Raw genomic sequence first — 23,885 nt, 5'->3', positions numbered from 1 at the left:
ACATCAGGCTGAGTTGGTCATGCATCCGAGTGGCAATTCACTTGAGTACATTGAGAGAGGCCCTGGGTTCATCCTCAGTACCGTAAAAATGAGAACATGAATAACTAACCAGGACCCAGTGTGGGAGGTCTGCAGACATGGTAGAAAACAGGCACTTGGAGGAACTGGTGCCTTCTGTGAGTTGCCAAGGAAGTCACCTAGGAGCTAGTGGCAAAGCTGGGAGGTGACCCATATCATACCCAGCATGCACCATCCCACCACACAGCCTTCCTCCCCTGCTTGAAGACTCTAGGGCTCAGCTTCTCTCCGAACTCATCTTCACTATCACCATCCCTCAGTTCTCCTTTCCCCACCTCCCCTCAGGTCCTTGTGCCCTATTCCAAGGTCAAGGGTGGAGACCCAACTCAGTGAGGCCCACCATGAGATATGCTGCAAAGAGCTGCTTTGGAACACCACCACGGTTTCTGTCCTGCCCCTCCACAGTGGCTTCCCTTTTGGGGACTCACCCTCTTTCTTCTGTAATGAAGTGACAAGAGGTTGGGATGTGGCTCCATCTGTAGAACGATTGCCTAGCATGCTTGAAGCCCTGGGGATGATCCCCAGCACCTGAGAAATGGTGCTTGACAGTGTGCCTCCAAAAAGCTGGATGTCAGGGGCACCTGGAGCAGCATTAGCACTGACCGCTGTTTCTAATAGAGGAGCCCTGTCTTCAAATCCAGTTTCTTTCACTCTTTGGCTTTTCAAGCCTTGGTTTCCTCTTCTATAAGCTTGGGTGGATAGACTTACTTCCACAGCGAATGTTACAGGAAAAGATGTGGCAAAACTCCCAGCCTGCATTTAACATTCTGTGGCAGTGACTTGTGGAGCCCTAAGTATATACCCACAAGCATCCTCTGCTCTCCCATCAGCCTTTGTTTTAACCAACAATTCCCTGGTGCATGCATAAATAATGTTATACTATTTCTAATGTCTGCTATTCAACCTTTCACCATGTGTGACCCTGGCCTGGTAGTGTGTGGAAGCAAGGAGGAGGCCAGATTCCTGGGAAGAGACCATGGCTATGTGGCTTTGATGAGGCATCTCACATCTCTGACAGCCTGTGGGATCCCTGAATAGGTCTGGTGGGGGAGAAGTCAACAGAATTCTGCAAAAGGGGGGTATTGCAGTTTGCTTCACATCACTAGGGATCTTCACAAAGCTGGCATCTCAGGCCCTCAGTACTGTAACCCCAGCCCTAAGTCTTTTCCAAAGCCAGGTGGAGTCTCTGGCACCCTGGGGGAAGGGACAGAGGTGGCTGAGGCATGCTAAACCAGCCAGGCTTAGGCGAGTCTCCTGTTCACCTGCTACCTTGCCAGGGTCTCTGGTGCCTGCTGGGACTTGAGGCTGCCCTCACTGAGGGATACCTGACATAGGCCCTGTCCTGCCAGTCTGCTACAATGTGCCTGGTCACCACTCAGAGATTCCTGCCATCTGGACACAATGTCCCATGAATGTCTGTTCCTCTACTCTTCATGCCCTGGCAGCGATGTGGGGTGTGGTTGGTGACTGACACCACCTTCTTGGTGACTTCATGGGGACACACAAGGGCTCTGGAGGCAGGCAGATGGTGTCTTATATTGACCCAGCATGTCCAGGATGTGCCACAGAGTCCACGAGGATAAGGCACCATGGGGACTTTCAGCATGCTGCAACTCAGAGGCCATGCCCCCTGATGTGGTCATACCCAGCCTCTCTACCTCCATAGCCCAAACTGCCCCCCTCCACTAACCAACCAGAGGCCACTATCCACTGAGACCACCCAGAGTCTTCCCTACCACTCACCAGTGGCCCTCATCACCTTCACTCAAGCTGGGCAGAGTTGCCTGTCCCGTCAACTCCTGACCCTGTTACCTGAATCCCTCATGAAGGAGGACTTGCAGGCTCCCTTGTAGGGAAGAATCCCCTCCCTGTCTTTATCCCCTTCCACAACAGTTCCCATGATCCACAGGCCAAGCACACAAATCACTTGCTGTAATATATACTTCTGAGTGCCCGCTAGAATTGAGCCTAAACACCTGGCATCAGAGCCACTTTGTGGGGCAGCTTTCCCAGCCATCCTGCAGCCTGCTCAGGTCTGCCCAGTCAGTCTCCAAACACTGGCATTCTGGATGTCCAAGTGTTTTTGTGTTACAACCACAATGTCTTGGCTTCCTGTTGTTCCCCAGTAACAAACTCCTACTCATCTTTCACTACTCAGCTGAACAGGTACCTCCTTGGTGAATCTCTAGTGCCCCGAAGCCTGACTGGGCTCTCTATAGAAACTTTTCAGTCACACCTCATTCACATGGCTCCAGTTCTTTAAGCGGCCATACTCCTGGGAAGACAAGGGCTACTCTTGGCACAGGCTGTGTGCTGATCTTTCTTGAACCCCCTGATCCATTTCAGAAAGCCTGGCATGCCTTAACACCTCAGTACACATCTGGCAAAGAATGAGGGCAGGAACTCGGGACTTTCAGGGAAGCCCTATAATGGCCTTGACTTGGGCACAAGCCAAGAACAATCTTTCTTCCCCGGAACTCTGGGCACCTTATGTTTGGGTAGAGCCAAGTCCTGGGCCACTTCGCAGAATCACCAGGAACAAACTATTTCCCCCTTCAGTCCCAAACAGCAGGAGCCCTCACACCAGCAGCCATATCAGTTGTTTCTCAGTAAATCTTAGCGCCTGGGTGGCCTCCGTGCCCATCACTTACCCTCCACGGTGTGCCCCAGGTGAGCGCTCCCAGGCCAGGCCAATCAACCCCTGTCTGTGCGGCTCAAGGGGTCTGCAGAGCCCAGAGCAGCAAGCTCTGGTTGCTGGTGGCAGAGGCACTAGAGCTACTGCAGAGCCCACGGCCGCCCCCACCTGGGACTGCGGCTGTGGCTGCTGCCAGGAGCCTCGCCTCCCTCCCTGCATCCATCAGTTCAGCTCAGTCCTGCCTCCTGCAGCCTCTGTGAGAGCAGGACTGCCATGGAACTTTCCAAGTGCAGGAGAAGAAAAAGCTAACAAGGGTCCCTAAAGAGACCACATATCACCACCAGCTGAAGAGCCTCTAGAGGGGGCGGGATATGGTGGCGGAGCATCAGCCCCCAAAGTCGGGCCTGCCACCAAGCAGGACATAGGTCTTACTCTTACAGGGGTGGCACATCTCGCTGTGACCTCAGCATCTTTGGTGGGTGGTTCAGGGCTCTGAGAGGCTGGAGGCCTCTGCAGCGGCTTCCACAAATTTTCAGGTGACTGACATGAAAGAACTCCTTCCTTTGATGTCTCAGCCCCCATCACAATGGACAACCTTTGATGTCACCTCATGGTCTGAATGTCAATCAGCGGGCTTGCCACAGTTCTTGAAAAACTAAGGACTCAGTCTGCCACCTGGACGAGTCTCCTGGTCCTTCCCTTTTCTTCCTGAGTCTCTTAATGCGTATACAGCAATGGAAATACATATACTATATACACATGTGTGTGCATGCATGTGTGTGTATGTGTGCATGTATGTGCACGTGTGTATGTGTGTGTGTGTACCCATTGCCCCTACCCCACTCCAGCGCTGGACACCATTTGTCAATCATGTTTCCTGGGCCCAGGACAGGGACGCCTTCACTGGGCCAAATTCAGTCCTGACACTGACTCGCCTGAAGCCGCCATTCTCCTGGCTCATTTGGGGGGGCTGTTCCCAGGACCTTTGGGGATTCCTAGTGTTTGAGGTCAAGGGATTTCCAAAATGAGGCTGCCATGTTGTGCTTGCGACACCCAGACATAACTTTCTCTTTCTGCATGGCCCTAGCTTTTGAAGACCAGGTAAGGGAGGCAAGAGGGAGTACAAGGCCCCTGACCCCTGATCTCCCCACTTGCAGCCCACAGGCATTGCAAGACTCAGCACAAATTTTGAACCCTTTGAAGCATGTGGGCAGATATGATAGACTACTGTGCCCTGGTCCTTCTAGATTCTTCTCCTCATCCACATTGCCTGACTCCTGACCTGTGACTGAAGCACTGCATGCTCACTGTGTGAGGAGAAGGAACTTCCAGGTTCAGCAACTGGCTTGACATGTCCCCCACTGAGAATGCCCCAGGCCTGGCTCACTCTGAACATTTTGTGGAGTTAGAAGTCTTAATAGGTTTCCTAAAGAAAGGCTAGCTTCTGTTCTCACAAACCTTCATTTTCCTGGGTCTCACCCTTTACCAATACTTTTTTTTTCTCTTCTCTTCCTCTCTGTCCTAGTCAGCTTTAACTGTCAACGTGACACAACCTAGGGTCACGTGAGAAGAGAATCTCAGTTAGGAAACTGCTAGACTGGCCGATGGGTACCTCTTGGGGGGTTGTCTTGATTGCTAATTGGCATAGGGGTGCTCATCCCACTGTGGGTGGTACTATTCTCCAGGCAGGTGATCTTGAGCTATACAAGAAAGCTAGCTGAGCAGGAGTCAATGAGCAACCCAGAAAGCATCATTTCTCATGTTTTTTTTTTTCTTCATGTTTTTAACAATGTTCCTACTGGAGCTCCTGCCCTGACTTCCCCAAATGATAAACTATGATCTGGAAGTATAAGCCAAATAAAATCTTTCTTCCCTAAGATGCTTTTGGTTAGAGTGTTGTATCATAGCAACAGAAAGCAAACTGGAACACCCCTTCCCTCCAATTATCGCTTTATGCTTTCATGGTGTAGGAAACATTTTGGAAAAGAAATAAATAAGGCTGCTAGGGCAGATCTCCTTCCCTGGGCCTTGGTATCCGCTCTGTGAAAAGGGTGGCATGGGGGCCTGGTAGCCTGGCTACACCTCACGTCTGTGTTTGGCTTAACTGACTGTACCTCCTTTCAGAAGACACCCTTAACCAGTGGCTCAGGACTTGGCACCGATTACCAGTAGGGCCACTCTCTGCAGCCACCAGACTGACCACAGCAGCATCTGTGGGAGCCCTTCTGAGGACAGAGTTCCACTGGGGTCTCTGTTCTCTGTCTCAGCGTCACCAACCATTCTCACCTTGGTCCCTTCCCCTCCTCCGGAGCTGCTCAGCTCAAGGTTACTGTGAGCCCATCTGGCCATGTCCAGGAGCCACTGCTTGGCCTTTCCATGCACTGCTCAGCCAAGGATCTCTCCACCTACCCATTTCCCCCCAACCACTCACTGTTGGGTGCCCCAAACATGGCCATCTGCTCCTTTCTCCCTCAGCCGTATTCCCTTGCGGAGGCATGGCTCCCAGGGTGTGCTTTCTGTGTGCTCTGGTCTTGGCGGCTTCCTGAGTGCCAATTCTTCTATTCACCTGCCCCACCACCCCCATATCTGCCCCACCACCCGCATATCTGCTCCACCGTCCCCAGGTCTAATATCTCGCTGAAGTCCAGAAGCTCCCATGTCTCTGATTTATCCCTCCACCTTCCCCTGCCAGAGTTGGCCCTACCCCTCTGAGGCACCTGCCCTAGGCATCCACCCTGCCACCCAGAAAGGGAACAGACTTATCTCTGCCCCTAGTTCCTTGGAGGGAAGACTAAAGCCCTGGATTTTTCCCTGTGATAAGAATGGACTTGTTGTCACAAGCTTCATAGATAAGAGGTGGGTTTATCCTGAGAGACATGAGACTTATGATGGGAACTGAGTATAGAAAGATGTACGTGAGCCTCACGGGGAGGGCTGGTGATGGAGTTCCATCTCAGGCCTGGTGGCTTGGCATCAAGCTGGCATTGTGATATCTTCATGAAAACTCAGGACAGGAGGACTCATCATGGTGCTGGCTGCAGAGCACACCCATGTCCCAGGATGTGGAAGCATCTGACTGAATGGGCATGAACCATGTATATACCTCACCCTGTATATACGTTAGCACCCAAGTGACCTGACTTGTCTATGATAACCACACTGCTGTGTGAAGACCCTTTCCTGTGTTCTGAGGGATATTCCACCAAGTTATCTTGCCAAACGGAGTGTGGGGCCCCGAACTCATCTTAAGTGCAGTAGCCTGGAGAGAGACATTTGAATGGAGGCAGTTTCACTGGGAACTTAAACAACCTTCAACTTGGAGGATCTCTTGGTAGACAATCTGAGAAGGGGAGTGCCGGATACCACTTGGTATCTGAGTACCCCAAGTCACCCTCTCCCTCCCCTGTCCGTCCCTCTGCTCTTAAACCAAATCTCATAGTATGTGCCATCAGGTCAACCTTCCCAGTGGCTCACAACATGGCTGCGCCCACCTCCTGTGCCCTGGTCCTGCCATCATCATTTTCCATGGGCTTGTCAGAAAAACCCCTTTTGTGATCTCCTGCTTCTGAGCCCTACAATAAACCCTGCAATCAGCCCTGGGGGAGATGTCTTCCTCATGGACCCTCGTAGCCCATCCTGATCTTTCCTTACCCACCTTTCCAGTCTCACTTCCAACTGCTGCTCTCCAATTTGCCCCTTCAGCATTTTGGCTTCCTGACGTCTCTAGACAGCCCTTGCCTCAGCCTGCCATGGGGTGTGCTATTTACTTTTGCCTAAGTGTATTTCTGGTTCCTCATGATGCTTCATTTTGGCCCCAAAGGCAAGAAAGCCCATCTGACAACCTTACACAAAAAGCCCCTTCCCCCTTCCCATCCGCCCCCTTCCTCCTGCTCTCCTCTCACTGCTGCCTTCTTCAGGATGGTCGGGGCATCTGACACATATGGGTGCACTTGCTCATGGTCTATTTTCCGCCAATAGAAAGCCTGCTCCCCAAGAACAGTGACCTCCCTGGGGGCACATCTGCCCCATCACCCCTGTGCTCCCCTAGTGGCTCAGGGAGGGAAGGTTAGGCCAACAGTTGCTTTTCCTAGAAACTGCTAGCAAAGGAGACTCCTGAACGACCTCTTACCCTGCACACCACTTTACCTTCCTACCAATTTTAAGTAAAGATTTATTCACACGGATCTGGAAAGAATCGCAGAAGGACTAGGCAGTTTCTAGCAGTAGAACGCTGGGTGATGAGGTGACACATGGAAACTGTAGCAGTGCATCACACAGGACATTTGCTGTGACAGTCGCTGAGGGGTTGAAGGTGAAATAAACTAGCTGCCACCTCCACCCTAACTGGAGGATCCAAAGGTCACTATTAACAGGAGGGTCTGAACTGAAACCCAAGCACGCGCTTTTTCTTTATAAAGTATACAGTCTTAGATAGTTTGTTACATCAACAGAGAATGACTAATACAGCTGTTCTCTCTACCCCTGGTTTTATAAATCAAAATCGCTTTTGAGTTGGCATGGGGAAATTACATTTTAAGGTCTGGGTTTTAACATTTAGACCCCCTGTAAGTGTTTAATGTCTTTAATGTCAAGGCTTCTTACTTCAAAGTGCTTCAGAATTCTGTAACAGAATGAACTTGCTCACACTGAGTGGCTTTATTGTAGCTCTCAGACGCCTGCTTCTGGCTATGGGCCTACTTGGGGACAGTCATTCACATTGCTGTCTCTGGTCTTGCTAGATAGGTTGAAGTTAGCCATGTACAGGATTCACTGGGGGCCTCTGTCATACCTCATAATAGTTTCTGAGCGAGAACAATGAATGACCTCCTCATCCACAACTCACCTCCTCCTGCCTCTGCTCCAAACTCAGAATAGCTGTGCCAAATAAATGGTCATAGTCACCGGGACATGCCACCTCTGCTGTGGGCTGAATGCTCCCCTTAGTTTACTTGCCAATTTCCAAGCCCCTGCTCTCTAGAACCTGTCTATGTACAGAAGTTCTCTCACCTAAGATGACTTAAATTAGATTTTCCTCTTTACTGTGCTTCTGACTTTGAATTTGGACCTGTTTTGAGCTACTCCAGGGTGGCACAGTCTCTGGTCATGCTGGGCAGGGCACTCAGTCACGACACCCTGTGATCAGCGAGGGAGCCACGACCTGCGCAGCATGAAGGCTGTGCTATGAACTATGATGCTCAGTGGGTGCGGTACACTGGCACATTCTCAGTACCGATGTGTCCATCAGTCAGGATGGAACCCCACTGTAAACCATCTCATTTAGAGGCAGATATGACTTAAAATGGGTAGGAATGTGGACTCTCATCCTATCCAAGCAGTCTTTGCAAGAAAAAAGAAGGACATCAGCATCACCTAGAAAGACCTTGGGCAAGGGCATCAGTAGAGAATCCCCAGAAGAAACTAAACTTGCCACACCTTGAACTTGGACTCCCAGCTTCTGGAATTACAAGAAAATAAACTCCTACGGTTATGTCACACCTTCCCTGGTGCAGCCCAGCACAATCACACTCTCCAAGCCAGTGACCACTGTGGGATGGAGACCACAGGAATGTACTGGCTTTGGGGTGGCTGGCTGGAGGGGTGGCTCGGTGGTTAAGAGCATTAGCTGCCTGTCCAGAGGACCTGGGCTCTGTTCCCAGCATCCGCATGGCAGCTCACGGCTGTCAGTAACTCCAATTCCAGGGATCTGATGTCCTCTTTCGGTCTCAGGGGGCATTTCACACACATGATACACATACATACATGCAGGCAAAACACTCATATACGTGAAATAAAAACAAAAACATCTTCAAAAACGGTGTTGAGAAAAGAAACACTCTAGAAGGAAAAGCATCAGACTAACCATTTATTTTATACAACAGAGTGTAAAATGCCCACTGACTCTGATAGGTGGGGTGGATGCCTGGCTGAACTGTGACCGTTCTGTGAATATGAACACGGTGAGCACAACACCATGGGGAAACTGAGGGTTCACTGAGAAGCACAGGAAAGAAAATGAGCCACCTATGCCCCTGCAAAGTTGTATATGAGTTTCTTCAGTTCCTCTTCCCCCTCCCTCCCCCTCTTTTTCCCTCCCTCCCTCCCTCCCTTCCTCTCCCTCCTCCTTGGCTCGTTTTTTCTACCCTGTGTTCTTTCCCATATATTTACAGAAACAACATTTTGGCAAACTGCCTTTTCTCTTAACTCTGAAATATGAAGGTGTTCCCTACATTATTGAAGGTTCCTCTCAAGCAGTTTTCAATGGCTGCCTTCCAGAACTTTCTATGTCTGCAGGTGGCTCAGTAGAGGCTGCAATCTGCCCCACTTGGGCATGCACTTGTTTCTATTTTTGACTAATATAAACACGCCCCGATAAACATCCTCCTGAATGCATCTTTGTACGCATCTCAGGCAGCTTCCTCGGGGTGGGCTTCCTGGAAGTGGGATTACTAGTTAGGGATTACTGACATTCTGAAAGAGGAAACGCTAAAGCTTTCTAGTCATTATGGTGCTTTGTAGAGCGACGGCGCAGCTATTTCCTCTGGCCCGAGACACAATTCTAAACATTTCCAAAGAGAAAAGAGAAAAGGAAAAGAAACCGGGGGCATCTGTGTCCATTGTCAGCACAAGAAAGTGGCTCCCATCATCTGTTAAAATGAAAGGTGGCCTTTAAGTGAGAATGCCAGGGAAGGACAGGAGGGAAGAGCAAGGGACAGAAGGGAATGGGGTGGTCCGGCTGTTTTTATGACACTGTGGAGTTAGAGCCATTTTGCAGATAGAGAGGGAGCAGTCTGAGTGTCTGCTATACAGCTCTGCATGAGCTCAAAAGACCAGGGGCTCACACCTTACCCACAATGCTTTGGGGGCAGGATCCAAGCATATTGATGTCTACCCTGGCCCCAGGATCTGGGCAGGGCACCTCTAGGAAGCTCTCAGGCCACCACAGTGCCTGCTTTGCTTTCTTACTTACATGCAGGGCAAGGCTCTGGTATGCCAAGCTGGAGAATGGGGCTACCCTACATCTGGGGAGGTTTGGCTGGGGAGGCCCACATCGTGGGGACTTGGCAGTGGCCAACCTGCCCACCATCTGTTTGCTCTTCTGGCTATGTTAACTCCACTACTGTGGGGACAGCTGTGTGACAGCCAGAAGAGGGTGCACTGACTAGACATGCCACAAAGATAAAGACAGGAGGTAAACAAAACACCCATCAACATCCTCCCGGAGAGAAAAGTGTGAAACTGGGAGGCACATTCTACCTGTCATCTCCAGGAAGGGTGACAATGTGTGGGCCTGGGAGCCACTCAGTCCTTCTTGGTGAGGCCTGACCTCAGGTCTGTGCCTCAGTCTCTTCCCACCTTGTCCTCAGGTTGAGCTGATAGAGAGACTCCTTTTACACCCTCATGGGAAGAAGTCAGAAAGTCAGAAGCCCCTGACTTAGGTGCCTGCCATGTTCTCAGACCCAAGTCGAAGTGCTAAACCTCTCAGCGTACAGACAACAATCATGACCTGCTCACGTGACTACCACATCAGAGCAGGGGCCCGGCTCCTCCACTCTCACGCGCCTGCAGTAGGCATCCTAGCTCCCACAGCCCTGGCCCCCGCTGGAGCCCATCTAATCAGATATATCTACTGCAAATGGGGAAGCTTCCTAAACTGGTGCAGGCGATATTCAGAGAGAAAGACTAGCTTCATGCATGTTGATTACATGGATCATGGTACATAGATGCCATCCTTGCCCTTCTGGCTGTCTAACTAAGAATTGTCACAGTTACCCCATGGGTGATCAGATGGAAGTTTCTAGGCTTCTTCCCTATAGAGTGTGCCGCTGAGGACCGATTTAGGCCCCCCCTAGTCAGTCAGGTAGCTGGAGAAGGCTGCCCTCCTATCAAACACCTTCTGGCTACCACCCCTTCCCTCTGGGAGGAGAGCCAGCTCCACAAACACCTTCCAGCCAAGGGAGAAACAGCTACACCTCCAGGTACAGGCACTGTGTCTCTAATTCTTTGCTTGTAAATAAGTACCAGGGAGCCTAAGACATCTTTCACAGAGGACAAAAGGACCAGACTAGCCCACAGAGCTCTCGTCCTGCCCAGGACAGAGGCCAAAAGTGCCTAGCTCAGAGCAGCCGGTGGGCTCCAGGGATTTTCCTCTGCAGGCTCCTTAGTCCTTGCTGAGCGTATTCCATGCACAGTGCTTTGCTTTCTCAAGTTCCTGAGCTCTCCACCCTCGCTTTTAAAAAGTCCGTGGGTGTGCTGACCTCAATGAGATGATAATAGAAAATGAATCTGAAATTGATTTATTTTTAAAATGCAGTGAAAAGATATCACAGTGTAAACGATCGATGAAATGGCCACATATCCATGGAAGCGTACCGCTCTTTGTCTGAGAGACGTGCCCCAGGGGCCCTAGAACTCCAGCCGGAGTCAGAAAATCAGCCCAGACTGTAGCTTCCACACCCCTTTCTCGGGTTCTCTCTCTGTGCAGGGTCTGGGGGAAGGAGACGGCTTTCTAGGTGGCAGGCTACACACATACAGGTTTGAAAATCTCAGTCGACGCCGTCATCAGAACTGGCATGTGTTCACAGGTGCGAGCCACTCACTCACCTGTCTCCTTGGCTGCTGTCAGTCCACAGTTTGAGGGTGGAGAACCCTGCAGGAAGACAAAACCAGAAAGGTACATCAGGGAGCTTGGCAGCCAGGGATTCAGATTTAAATTTAAAAAGTTAGCATTATTTGTTTTGTGTATGTCTGGCTGTCTTAGGGTTTCTATTGGTGTGTAAAACTTCATGACCAAAAGGGAAGGAAAGGGTTTATTCCAGTTTACAGCTATCAGGTCTTAGTTTACCACTGAGGGAAGTAGGGCAGGAACTCAAGGCAGGAACCTGGAGGCAGGAAGCAAAGCAGAGGCAGTAGAGGGGCGCTACTGACTGGCTTGTACCTTACGGCTTACTGCTCAGCCTGCTTTCTTATGCAGCTCTGGCCCAACTGCCTAGAAGTGGCACCACCCATAGTGGGCTGGATCAACCCATGTCAATGATTATTATTAATTAATTAACAATATTATCATTATTAATCAATAAAATACAAATCTGATGGACACGTTTTCTCAATTGGGGTTCCTTTTCCCAGATGACTCTAGCTCATGTTGAGCTGAGATATAACCAACCAGGACAATGATGTATGAAATAACAACCTGCGGGAGTCGGTTCTCTCCTTTCACTGTGTGACCCCAGGGGGATGGGTCCAACTAGATCTGGCAACTCAGATTTCTAGCCCTGTCCCTGGGGAGGTGAGAGGTGAGACGGGCCAAGGACATGATGCATATAACCTGCTCTGGGGACCAGGGGACTGAGCCAATCAGGGTCCTGGGGCCACCGTGTCATCTAGGGAGGGCTGAGAAGAGGGGATGTTTTAACAGGTATAGGCAGGATCCGGGAAGCCTCCCAGGATGGGCTGCTTGGCAGCGCAGGTGGGGATTCCTCTCCTGGCATTCCTGGTTTGGATGGGGGTGGTGGTACCACACTGAATCCCAGGGAAGGTGGTGAGGAAAGACAGCTGCTGCCAGACAAACATCAGGTCCCACATGATGCAAGAGGAGCAGACTGCAGACGTTAGTGTCCCTCCACCCACACCGTTACTTCACTCTTCCTAGAGCTCTTCACGGGCTAGGCCTAGCAGGAAGAACGGGGTGGAACCTGTGACGCAGTCCACTCAGGACACTTCCAGAGCACATGACAAGACTGAGAACGGGCAAGCAGCAGATCTTGATGGGCAAATCCTCGACATCTGGCCTTGTGCCCCTATGAACCTGCATCCCTGTTCCCTACTCCACACAGAACCCACTCTCTCCATACCCTTTGTCCCCAAGCCTGGGGTAACTGAACCGTACAGTCCCTGAAGCTGGTCCCACCCTGGGTCTATTTGTCAGCCCTGGGAACTCCCACCCTTCTGGCCCTGCTTACTGGCCTCAGCCTGTATGGTTGGCCTTGTTCTTCATCCCTCCTCCACTCAAAGTCTTGCCCTTTAATCTTCCTTGCTACCTCACTGCCTCTTCCCTGCCATGGCACCGCTTCTTGTTCCTCTTAGATCTGAGCTGGGCGCTCTCTTTTCCTGGAAAAGCCCGAGTTTACAGAGACCAAGGTGCAAAGCCACGAGGAAGATTAGGCCTGTGGTGGGAAGGGCAGACACAGGCCAGAGCAGGTAGTCTGAACGCCCTCCTTAGATTTTTCTGAGCAGAAGATGAGCAGCTGGCCAGTAACCACCTCCAGGTCTCTAGAACCAGACTCCGTAGGAAAGCCAAATGTTTCCCAAGCACGTGACTTTCACAGCTGGGGAAACTGAGGAGACAGGTAGGGATTGCAGTGGCCAGGAAGTGGCAGAGCCAAGGGTCTGTTTGCCTGCAGGCTGTCCTTCCCTACTGGTGGCCTCTGACTTTCGTTGTTCCAAAGCCATTGCTCCAGCAAGGCTGCCTTCAACCGCTAGGCTGAGCTGGAGCCTCTCTTGATCCTTAAGCAAATACTGCTGATCTTATAATACAGCTGGAAAGTCTCAGCAAAGCTGTGGAGCATGTGCGGACAGGGCAGGTCAGCCCCAGGGCAGTAGAGCATAGTCAGCAGACAGCTAGTGCTGCCAGGCCTGTCCTGCACAGGGGTCCTCACAGGTGGTGCCCAGTTGAGATCCACACACAGAAGTGCTAACCATGTGGCCATGGTGATGCTTTCTGACACTTGCTCTGTATAGACAGACTGGAAATTCGTGGGGTGCAGTGTGATACTTCAACACAGGACTAGCATGTGTGTGGATCTGATGGGGTCACTGCCATGCCCAGCAGCTTAGGCATTCACTATATCTGTGTTAAGAACACTCATCTTCCTCTCAGCTAGTCATATCAAAACACACACTATATGGCCATCAGTCAACTTTCTGTAGATGTGAGCAGATGCTCCTACCCATGGGTACCCTGCACCCATAGAGATCCTGTCTCCTTCACCTACCTCCCCCAGGCTCTGGTAACTACTATCTTACTCTATTCTGCTAGATCGGCTTTTTAAGCTAAGAACAGACAGAATTTGTCTCTTTGTGCCTGATTTATTTCACTCAACCTAATGTTCTCCTGTTGCTCAGTGGGAATCTCTTTCTTTTTTATGGCTGAGTAATATTCTAGCCACATACTCCTTTTGGACCCTCTCCTATATCAAGAAGAAAGTGTGGACTTGGCCACTTGTCCTGCCTAGGACCCTTTCTGGGAAGCCCCAAAGGCTTCCTCCCTACCTAAGGCTCCGAGCTCATGGAGATAGGCGCCTTGTTCCCAGGCTATAGGCAGCCAGGTCTGGTTCACAGTGGTGCCCCATCTCCCCTAGCAAGGACTGGGATGAAAAATTGATGAGTTAACTGCCTTGGCTGGTGAATTTTTCATTATGGAGGAAAGGAGACCCTGTCCCTCAGCCCGGGAGAGCAGTTCTTGGGTGTCATCTCTGCCAGGGTTTTGTCCTAGCTGACCATGGCTATGGACCTGTAACCACATTTTTTTCTGTCCATGAATAATGACAAAGGCTGGGAGGGGAGCTGCTGTGGGGACCCACTCCCCAACCTTTAGCATGGAAGATTCTGGGATGACCCAAGGAACAGAGCTGAGTCTCAGCATGGGGAAGTAGGAATGGGAGCCAGAGGTTGTCACACCCATCCGTCAACTTACACTCCATACCCTTCTGAACTGCAGGTGAACCCTTATCACCCGGATCCCCTTACAGTCAGTTGACTGAGGGGGGCAGTAGCCTTGGGGCACAGTTGAATCTCAGGCCTTGACCCCAGCCTGTGGAAGATCAGGCCTCAGGGCAGCTGAGTTAGTGCTGCAGAGAAGTGGGGCCCCTCTGATATCAGCCAGAATGCAGGGGACCAATGCCACCAGGGACCAGGAAGAGGAAACGGCAGAGCTGGGAGCCTGACATCATCATTTACTGGCTTTGTTTCTAAGTGAGTCTCCCTTCTCCAGCCACAGGTGGTGTGGGGCCAATCAGGAGGCTTCTTGGAAGAGGGGGCCTGGATATACACTTTAAAGCACAATCACCCTTTCCAAGTCCACAGGGACTAACTCTGGGGACCCCTGAGGTCCCCTCTGGGCAGACAGTGAGAGAATGAGGTTTTAGCATGCAACTGGCTGTCTGGTCCATAAAGTCCTGGGGCATTGACTCATTGATTCCTGTCTCCTCCATGACTGTCTCAGTTCATGTGAATCCTATTTCTTCACATGCCAGTAGCACCAAAGACCCAGCCCATCTACCCAAACAGGTTATTTCCAGGAGCCCTGGGTCCTCATCTCAGGGCTGGCCTGTTTCTGGTTGAATGCTGGGAAAGCCGTAGCCCGTCTCTGACTTATCCCTGTTTGTGCGCTGGGGTTTGGGCTACATTCAAGTCACCAGAAGGAACTTGGGGGAAACACCAATCCTTAGCTTTCTTTAAATCTGATGCCACAAATGGAAGTGCCCAAAGGACTGTTTCATGTGGGCCCCTTTCGTTGGGGACAAACGGACACATCGGCTCTCTGACAAGTCCTGTCTGGCTTCAGTTTGCCTAGGCCAGCCTTTCCCATCCCGACCTGATCTCCGGATCTCTTCTGGAGTCACCCAGCATTCCTCAGGCCGCGCTCTGAGGAGAGGCGGCCCCACTGATGTCTCAGGCACCTTGCCCACTCTGCCAATAGGAATCCGGGGTGTGGAATTTCACCCTCTCTGAGCAACCTCTTCACAATGCTCCTGTTTCATTTCTGGCCAAGACGAGAGGATACCCCCTCCCAGCTCCTACGCGCTCCACCTCCCAATCTCTGTATTTCACAAGCAGGTATATTTTCTCTGCAGCAGCAGGCCATGAGCTCCTAGGAGGAACAACCGGGAGACACTGCTTCAACAGGATTGGAACATGTGACTAGGGCCACGGTAGCCTGGGTGAGTGTTGGGTTCTAAGCAGCTCCCAGTGCTCTCCCAGCCACGACCGGGTGGAACTATGAAGAATGGATTGAGATGTGTAGCATGCCACAGGTGTTAGCCCTTGTCCATCTGCCCCTCCTTCCTTAGCTGGGATGCTGTGATTGGGACAGGAACTGGGCAGGGACAACCCTCCTCTTGGCTGACAGCAGGCGGGAGCCGAGATCACAGGAGAAAGTGGGAGTCTTTGTGTCTGAACAGAGCCAGTGGCAGTTCTCAGATCCCAAATACCCACTGAAACTGGAGTTCATCATGGGACTTTTTTTTCCAGATAAGGGACACAGTTGATATTAGCTTTTTTTTTCTGCTCTGAGGGAGGGTGATGGGACATGCAAGGGTGCTGGAGATCAGCCCAGACCTGAGGCTTCTGGTTCCTCAGACACGTTACCAGGGGAGGGAAGGGTTTGTATGGGTCATCGAGCAGTGGTAGCACCAAGGAAAGTGTCTCTCTCTGCTTCGACTTGGCTGCACGTGAGGCATTCAGAAAGGGCACATCTGGGGGCCTGACACTGACATGGCTTTAGGGACCAGGGGTGTCATGACCAGGGTCAAAGTCTGTGGGAGGTACACCTGACACCTGCTAGGCTTGGGTTCCGCTTTCTGTATTGGTTTTCCTCAGAGGTCAGGGCCAGATGCACACCCACCAGGTTGGGTTACAGAATCCATTCCACTTCCTGACCTCAGCCTCCTGGAGGTCTTGGTGTGGTCAGCGCAAGGGTATCCACATGACTCAGAAGACAGTGGTCAGGGCAGCACTCAGGGCTCCCCTATGGTAGAAGTGGCCCCATGTCACTCAGGGACCTGCAGTGGTGACCCATCTCCATTGTCCCCTTGTGTACTGTCAGCTGAGTGTGGGCCAATTCCCTGGGGAGGAGCATTCTAAAGTAGGGGGCGTGGCCTCTTTGACAGGAAGTGCTGCTGACCACCCTTAATCTAAGGACCCTAGCAGCCAGCCTTCTTCAATTGTTTATTTTGTTTTTGAGTCAGGGCCTCATGTTGTCTCGACTGACCTCAAATTTACTTTATAGTTGATAACCTTTAACTCTTGATCCTCCAGCTCCCAAAATCTGGGATTATAGGCTTTTCTTCAAATTTCCTAATTACTGTTTTCAATTTATGATTGCTGCTTTGTTCATTGATGGTAGCAATGATGTTTCAATTCTAAAATAAGCTTATTTTGGTAACAATGACGACGACAATAACTACGACAAAAAAAAACCTAGCTTATATAAATCAAAATAAAACCAGGCAGGAGTTTCGGCGTAGGCAGTCTGATTGGCAGCTATGGAGAGGCCTGTGAAAGACTGGACTCTGGGAATCTGCCACAGTTCCCACAGGTACACTAAGTGCCCATACAGGAGTCAGGACCCTTGATGGGAACAGTAGTCAGTGCTCACCATCAGAATTGGGACAAAGCCCTCAGGACCAACGACCGCACATTCCTGTTTAGTTGTCTATTTGTGAGGACAAGAGAAGACCCCTCTGTTAGTGCAACCATCTCAGCTCAGGGGAAACACAGGCTTCTGGCCCTGTGCTGCCCTGGTCCCAGGTCTCACCAGCTCTGAGGAGGCAGCAAATGAGAGCCTGCTCATCTCCCAGAAAGTCAGTCACAGAGTCAGCACTCAGTGACAACCACCAAAAGGTGTGGCCAGGTGCCTGGATAGAAGACAGACATACAATGGAGAGAAAAGTGGGCAGGTGGGTAGATGGATGGGTGAATGGGGAGAGATACAGACAGAGATGGGTGAATGGATGGATGGAGGAAGAAGGAAGAGGTGAATGGATGGGTGGATGGACAGATAATGGGTAGACTGATGGTGGATGGCTGAGTGCATGGGTGGATGAGGGGACCGGAAGATGGATAGATGAGAGTGGATGATGATGGATGGGAAGATAAATAGGTGATAGGTGGATGATTAGAGTGGAAGGATGGACGGTAGGTAGATGGACGGAGAGAGAAGGTGATGGACAGATGGTAGATGGATGCGTGGATACACAAGTGAATAATTACATCTCTGGTCACTTAGGATCGCCTGCCCCATTTCATCTACCCACAAATGTTTCCATTCTTTACAGAATTAGAAAAAAGTTCTCGGAGACAAGAGAATTATGGGGTGACATTTCTGATCCCATGGTAGAGAGTCAGATACAGCATCTTTTCCTTCCCCTTTTATTGGGAATTCATGAGGCCAGGGTGGATATTATGGCCTGAAATCAGAGTGGGAGCTTTTCCTTTGTTTTTGATACAGATTCTCTTCAGATGATCTGAAGATTCTCAGTTTCCCCCTGTCTAGCACAGGAGACTGAGAAGACTGGCTCAAATAAACCTCACTGTTTCAGTATTGCATGGATGAGAGAAGCCAAGGCTGTCTAGGGATGCTGAGCCTGCCACTAGACTGGCTGCTGTGTGTGGAGAGTTCCTTTTGCAGGAATGTGCGAAGGCTTGGGCTCCAGCTTGCGCTGCATTTGGAGTCAGTTCCAATAAAGGGAAAAGGGCAGGGAGAGGGGTGACGCCAGAGGCTTAGGCCCTAGTGGCAACATCCCCTTACTGCAAACAGCAGCAAAGTCTACAAAGAAACAGAATGAAAGCACAAGGCAGAGACAGCAGGAAGGGACCCAGGCTCTGGGTCAGCCAAGTCAGGACTCAAGTTCATCCTCAACCCTCGCTGGCTGTGTGCTCTAACTGTTGCTGCAAGTCTCATTGCTTCCAACAGGCAAAGCTTCACTTTTGTGACAACTTGCAAGGTTGTGACAGGGTCAGTAGATCTGACATGTCTGGTCACTGCATGGGTGGGCTGGGGCATTACTCATTAGGCTTCTCCCCAAGGTGCAGCAGACACCAGTGTCCTCTTACCTATGGTGTGTCTGTTGAGTGCCTCCAATGTGTCAGGCCCACCATGTCCTCTGGGGATACAGTGATGTTAGGCATCCCCAGGGTCTGGCCTTGCAGAGCATAGGGTCTGATGCCTATTTAGCCAGTAGTCAAATAAATGGGAGAGGTTATGTAAGTGGAGGTGAAATAGGAGCTACAACAGGGACACATGTTTTCTTGGGGACAGTAGCATTAGGAAGTAACATAGTGGGGCTCAAGGATAGACAGATGCAGCAGGCACAGGTGTCAGTGCAAGATGAGTGGGTTTGGGAACGGGGCAGGCTTGCTATGCACAACAGCCCTGTGGGAGATGGGGTGCAGTATGTTGGACTTGAGTGACCACCATTAGTTAAAGTCAAGAACGAGGGGCCATGTGGTATCTGTCAAGAAGAGAGATGTGGGCAGGGGCCTGCACCTAGAGCCCCACAGGGTGGACCTGAGAAAGATGGGGTCATCTTTGAGAAGGAGGAAAGCAGAAAAGGGGGACTAGCGACAGCAGCATGGAGGAGAGGGGACCCAGGAAGCCAGCGTGAAGTGAACATCCTCGGGCTGGCAGGACATAATGTTGGCCACAGAAGGACAGCAGTCAGGAGAGGCTAGTACCCAGGTGGCTGCCATGCAGAAGTGAGGAGGAGGAGCCATCTAGTACCCACCCGAGCTCCACTGTACTCTCTCTGACTGTGACAGCTGTGGATGGGGACATCCATAGAACAAGGTAGTGGCCTTAACAGTGCTGGGCACAGACTTCATAGGCTATACCCTCCCTTCATTGTCTTTCTGAAAGTACTCAACCATCTCAGTAACTGTCAAAATGTGAAAGTCTCAGCTCTCCTCTGATACTCCACACCCTGTAACCAGGGTCTTACGTAGCCCAGGCTGGCCTCAAACATACTATGTAACAGAGAATGGCCCTGAACTCCTGATCTTCCTGCCTCTACCTCTCCAGTGTATGGATGATAGATGTGTATCTACATAGCTGGCCTAACTCTTTTTCAAGACATGAAAATATTTAAAGCCAGCATGGTGGTGTAGCAGCCAACCTGGTCTACAGTAGTGAGTTTCAGGCCAGCCAGGGCTACAGAGTGAAACTCCCGTCACAAAAGCAAAAGAGAAGCAATGAAACCAAACCAATGAAACAGTAACCATAGAAACTCTGCTGGTACTCTGAGTTCTCTGATTCAAGGAAGCTGTCCTCTGAAGTCACTGGGAATAGGAGTTGCCAGTTTGAGACCATTGTTCTCAGGGAAACACAGGGCTAGGCCCCTTCGATGCCACTGAAGAGAACATTATCTTGCACTTTTAGCTGTTAAAATGCACATTATCACTGGTGTTGAAGTTGCTCCCCAAGTCCTGAGCTGTTGAGGGCTGGTGAAATTTTTAGGAGCTGGGGTTAGGTGGAGAAAAGCCAGACCACAAAAGATGTACCCTGGAAGGTAATCTTTGGTCCCTACTTGTCCCTACCATCTCTCTTATGGCTTAACCTGCTATGAGGTGAATGGCTCTCTTCTGTCCCTTGTCCCCTTCCCCTCCCACCATGGTATGTTGAGCTACCACAGATATAAAGCAGTCAGGTACTGAAGATGTGAGCTAAAGCAAACCCTCTGTTGGTTTCTTGAGACAGGGTTCCTTATATAGCCCTGGCTGGTCTGGAACTCACTATGTAGCCCTGGCTGATCTGGCACTCACTATGTAGACCAGGCTGGCCTTGAACCCACTATCCATCGGACTCTGCCTCCCTAGTGCTGGATTATAGGAGTGTAACACCACACTCAGCCGAAACTTTGTGAGTCTCCTTCCCCCCACCCATTTTTATTTGTGTGGATATGAGGATGGGCATTGTACACATGAGTGCAGTGCCCTTGGAGGCCAGGAGAGGGTACCTGATCCCCTGGGTCTGGAGTTACAGGAGGTTCTGAGTTACACAGTCTGCATAGGTGATTGGAACCAAATTCAGGTCTTCTGCAAGAGCAGTTAAAGGCTGTGCCATCTCTCCAGTTTAAAGAAAATCTTCTGTGGGTACTTATGTTTCTGTTGCTATGAGAAAACACAATGACTGAGTTTATTTTGATTTAGAGTCCCAGTGGTCTAGATGTCTATGATGGTGGGTAAGGCATGGTGGCAGGAGCAGGAAGCAGAAACTCACTTCTTGACCACACACAGGAAGCCCAGAGCTCAAACAGGAAGTAAGACAAAGCTACAAACTCAAAGCTCCCCTGATGCCCCAAGTGGTATACTTCTTCCAGCATGGCTCCCCACCTAAAACTCCAAACTGTGCCACCAACCAGAGACCAAGCATTCAAACACATGAGCCTACCAGGGCCTTTCTCATTCAAACCACCACACCTTTCTGGATCATCTCAGACACCTTATCACGGCATAGGGAATGTATTCATTGGTGTTAACTCACAGCAGCAAGCACTCTAACGTCTGCGCGAACACAGTCCACTTCCACACACCTTTTCGGTTTTCTTGGGCCATAGAACACAGCACGTTGTATGGGAGCCGTAGTAAACCACCACACCATCACCATGAAGCAAAGGATAAGGAAATGGTGGAGAGACCACCAGGAGCATACTTGTTCACAGCATGAGAGCTGTCTCTGCTAGGCCAAATGTGACCCTGTTCTGTTTTAAGTGGGAGCATGCTTGTCAGGTGACTCATTTTTCACTTTGCCTGTGACCACAAATGGCCAGGAGAGCACCATGCCTGATATTGCAAACCACATACACCAAATGGGTGAGTTTGCAAATTCAGATTCCATGAAGCCTGGGTGACTGTCCTAGCAGGCATCAGTAGACATGACCCTTTTACATAGTGGACTTTCCCAGCAAATACAGACCAGGGCTGGGATTGCTACAGATGTTCTGTGAATGCCATTTGACACATAGGACATCCTGTCTCCACCACGTCAGAGAGTTAGTCACAAGTTGAGGATCCTACAGCTGAGAAGTTGTCAAGCAGGAATGGGACCCAGAACACTTCTGGGCATTCTGGCGCACCCTTAGCCTTACCTGCGCATGCTCGTTCTGAAAGCTGTTACTGCACACATCAACTTTCTTCAAGCTCTGTTTATTTTCTACCTCCTACCAAGCAGGCAGCTCAGCTCCCAAACGCTATTAATCCCTGGCTTCGATTCATTGAAACAAAATGTTGCCAAGCAGCAATCCTTTTTCAACCCACATGGGTGGGGGCGGAATGCACAGACGGTGCTTAGCTCAACGCCTCACAGTAAACATACCCACCTCAGCTTGCCAAGACCGCAGGCCAGGCCTGAGGGAATGCCACTAAATGCCATCCGGTGCCCAGCGAGCCCCCACGCCAGGGACTGACCAGGCATTCTCACAGCTACATGTGGGGCACTGCTCTGTGCTGGTTTGAGCCAGTCTCTTGAATGCTCGCTCATTGGCAACACTTCCAGGCTTTAATGGCAACAGCTTCTCTATCATGACTACTGAACTTCCAAGGCCCGTTTCCTCAGCTCAGGGGACATTATTGCTGTGAAGATTGAGGTTTGTTTAGAATGTAAAAGCACTGCCACACTCCCTGTGCACTCCACTTCCTGTGGCTGACTGGCGAGTGAGAGGTCAGCCCGCCACAGAGGTGAAGGAAGGCGGGCTGCGATTGGAATCTCTGCCTCCCTGGAGTCTTCCTGTGAGCGCATGGTCCCAAACTGAACCCATGCTTCCGAGTAAATGGAGCAGAAAAGAAAGGCAAAGGTGGTTCTGAGCTGAGACAGGTGCCAGATTGATTTGCAGCCAGCTGCATGTCTGATGTGGCCGCAAAGGACACCACCCCTACCACCTTGGTGCCTCAGCTTCCTCAAATGGTTTTCCAGCTTAGGGTGGTGGCAGGGATCAAATGAGTCTGTCTCTGCCAGGTACTCAGCAGGGGGCCTGGTTCCTGGTAAGCCTTACTTAGTAGTCCTTCAAATCTTTAAAGATTTAAAGCAAGGATCATGCAGAGCAAGGTATTCGCAGAACCTGGTGCTATTCCCTTCTTCCTGTTTCTTAACTGGTAGAGAAACATGCTGATGTTGTTATTATTAACATTATTATGAACAGCCTAGTAACAGGGAGACACAAACTCTGTAGGTTTTTACCTTCAATCCATTTTGCAGATGAGGACTCTGGAGGCTTAGAAAGGAGAAGGTATTTGTTCTGGGTTACACAGCTGGCAAGGGGGAGAACCAGGACTCACACCCAACTCCACCCAATGCCAAGAGCTCTTCACTCCTCTGCCACCTGTCTAATCAAGGACACTTCAGTTCTGGCCACTCAGGACAGATAACTCTCTGTACCGTGGGCATAGAGAGGACCTAAACCCTGCCTGGGTGGCCCTGCACTGGTCCTGAGCCTAAGCGGATCAGACCTGGGGACACCATGTATGGCATGCCCTTCCACCTGCAGGAGGAGGCATGAGACCTTGTTAAGCAAGAGCTAAAACTGCATATGGAACATAGCCAGGAGTGACTGTGGCCTTCAGTGTCTGGAAAGTGTTGCAACATTAACATCCTGGTTTCTTTTCTTTAATTTTTTAAAGATTTATTATATTTTATATGTAATTAGTGTTTTGCCTACAAGTATGTCTGTGCACCATGTGTGTGCCTGATGCCTACCCATAGAGGTCAGAAGTGTATGTTAGATCCCTTGGAACTGGAGTTACAGGCAACTGTGAGCAGTCATATAGGTGCTGGGAAATGAACCCAGGGGCTGTGGAAGAGCCGTCAGTGTTCTCAACCACTGAATCATCTCTCCTGACAGGTGAAGAGTCAGGGAACTAGCACACCGGGAGGGGCGGGGGGATACCCTGAGATACTGTCACACCATAAGAAGGGAGGGAACCCAGTGCTGAATGAACCAGGAGGACTGGACTGGGCTGATGGTCCAGCGATGGACCCAGACATGGCATGGCCTCTGTCTTCTCAGTGGTTTCTGGAAAAGTCTTCTCTGTACTTCAGGAGCAGTAGGTAGGACCCACAGGATAATGGGCACATGATTTGTTGTTGCTAGCTTGGAGGGTTTGAATATATATTAGAAATTCACAGAAAACTGTGGATTTCTGTATTTTCTTAAAACTGGGACACCTGGCCCTTAGATCTCCATCCGCTTGAAGCTGTCACAGCCTGGCACTGAGTGTGGATGGTCTCTTAGGGGGGCCACAGTCCCTACCACTCCTCTCTGCTGACCCCTTCTTCACAGCCTGGGTTGGGACATCTTCATTTGCCACTGGAGTAGGCCACTGTACTCTGAGATGTTGAAAGGGTCCTTAGCCATTTTCTCTCCCTGCTCAGAGGGGACAGGGACCTATCCTTGTTCACCTTGTT

At 50.6% G+C, this 23,885-nt stretch overlaps 1 protein-coding gene across 1 annotated transcript in view; it reads right to left on the bottom strand.

Annotated features, from left to right (window-relative positions):
- Window positions 1-23,885, bottom strand: part of Atp2b2 (ATPase plasma membrane Ca2+ transporting 2) — a 319,368-nt gene that overhangs the window by 232,789 nt on the left and 62,694 nt on the right. Inside the window, exon 2 of the mRNA XM_038318670.2 lies at window positions 11,315-11,360. The gene's annotated coding sequence lies outside the window, so the exon portion shown is untranslated. The remainder of the gene's footprint in view (window positions 1-11,314; window positions 11,361-23,885) is intronic.

This window comes from Arvicola amphibius, chromosome 2 (assembly GCF_903992535.2).
Source record: "Arvicola amphibius chromosome 2, mArvAmp1.2, whole genome shotgun sequence".
NCBI classification, from domain to species: domain Eukaryota; kingdom Metazoa; phylum Chordata; class Mammalia; order Rodentia; family Cricetidae; genus Arvicola; species Arvicola amphibius.
The sequence above is the reverse complement of the archived record's forward strand: the minus strand, read 5'-3'. Positions and strand labels throughout refer to the sequence as shown.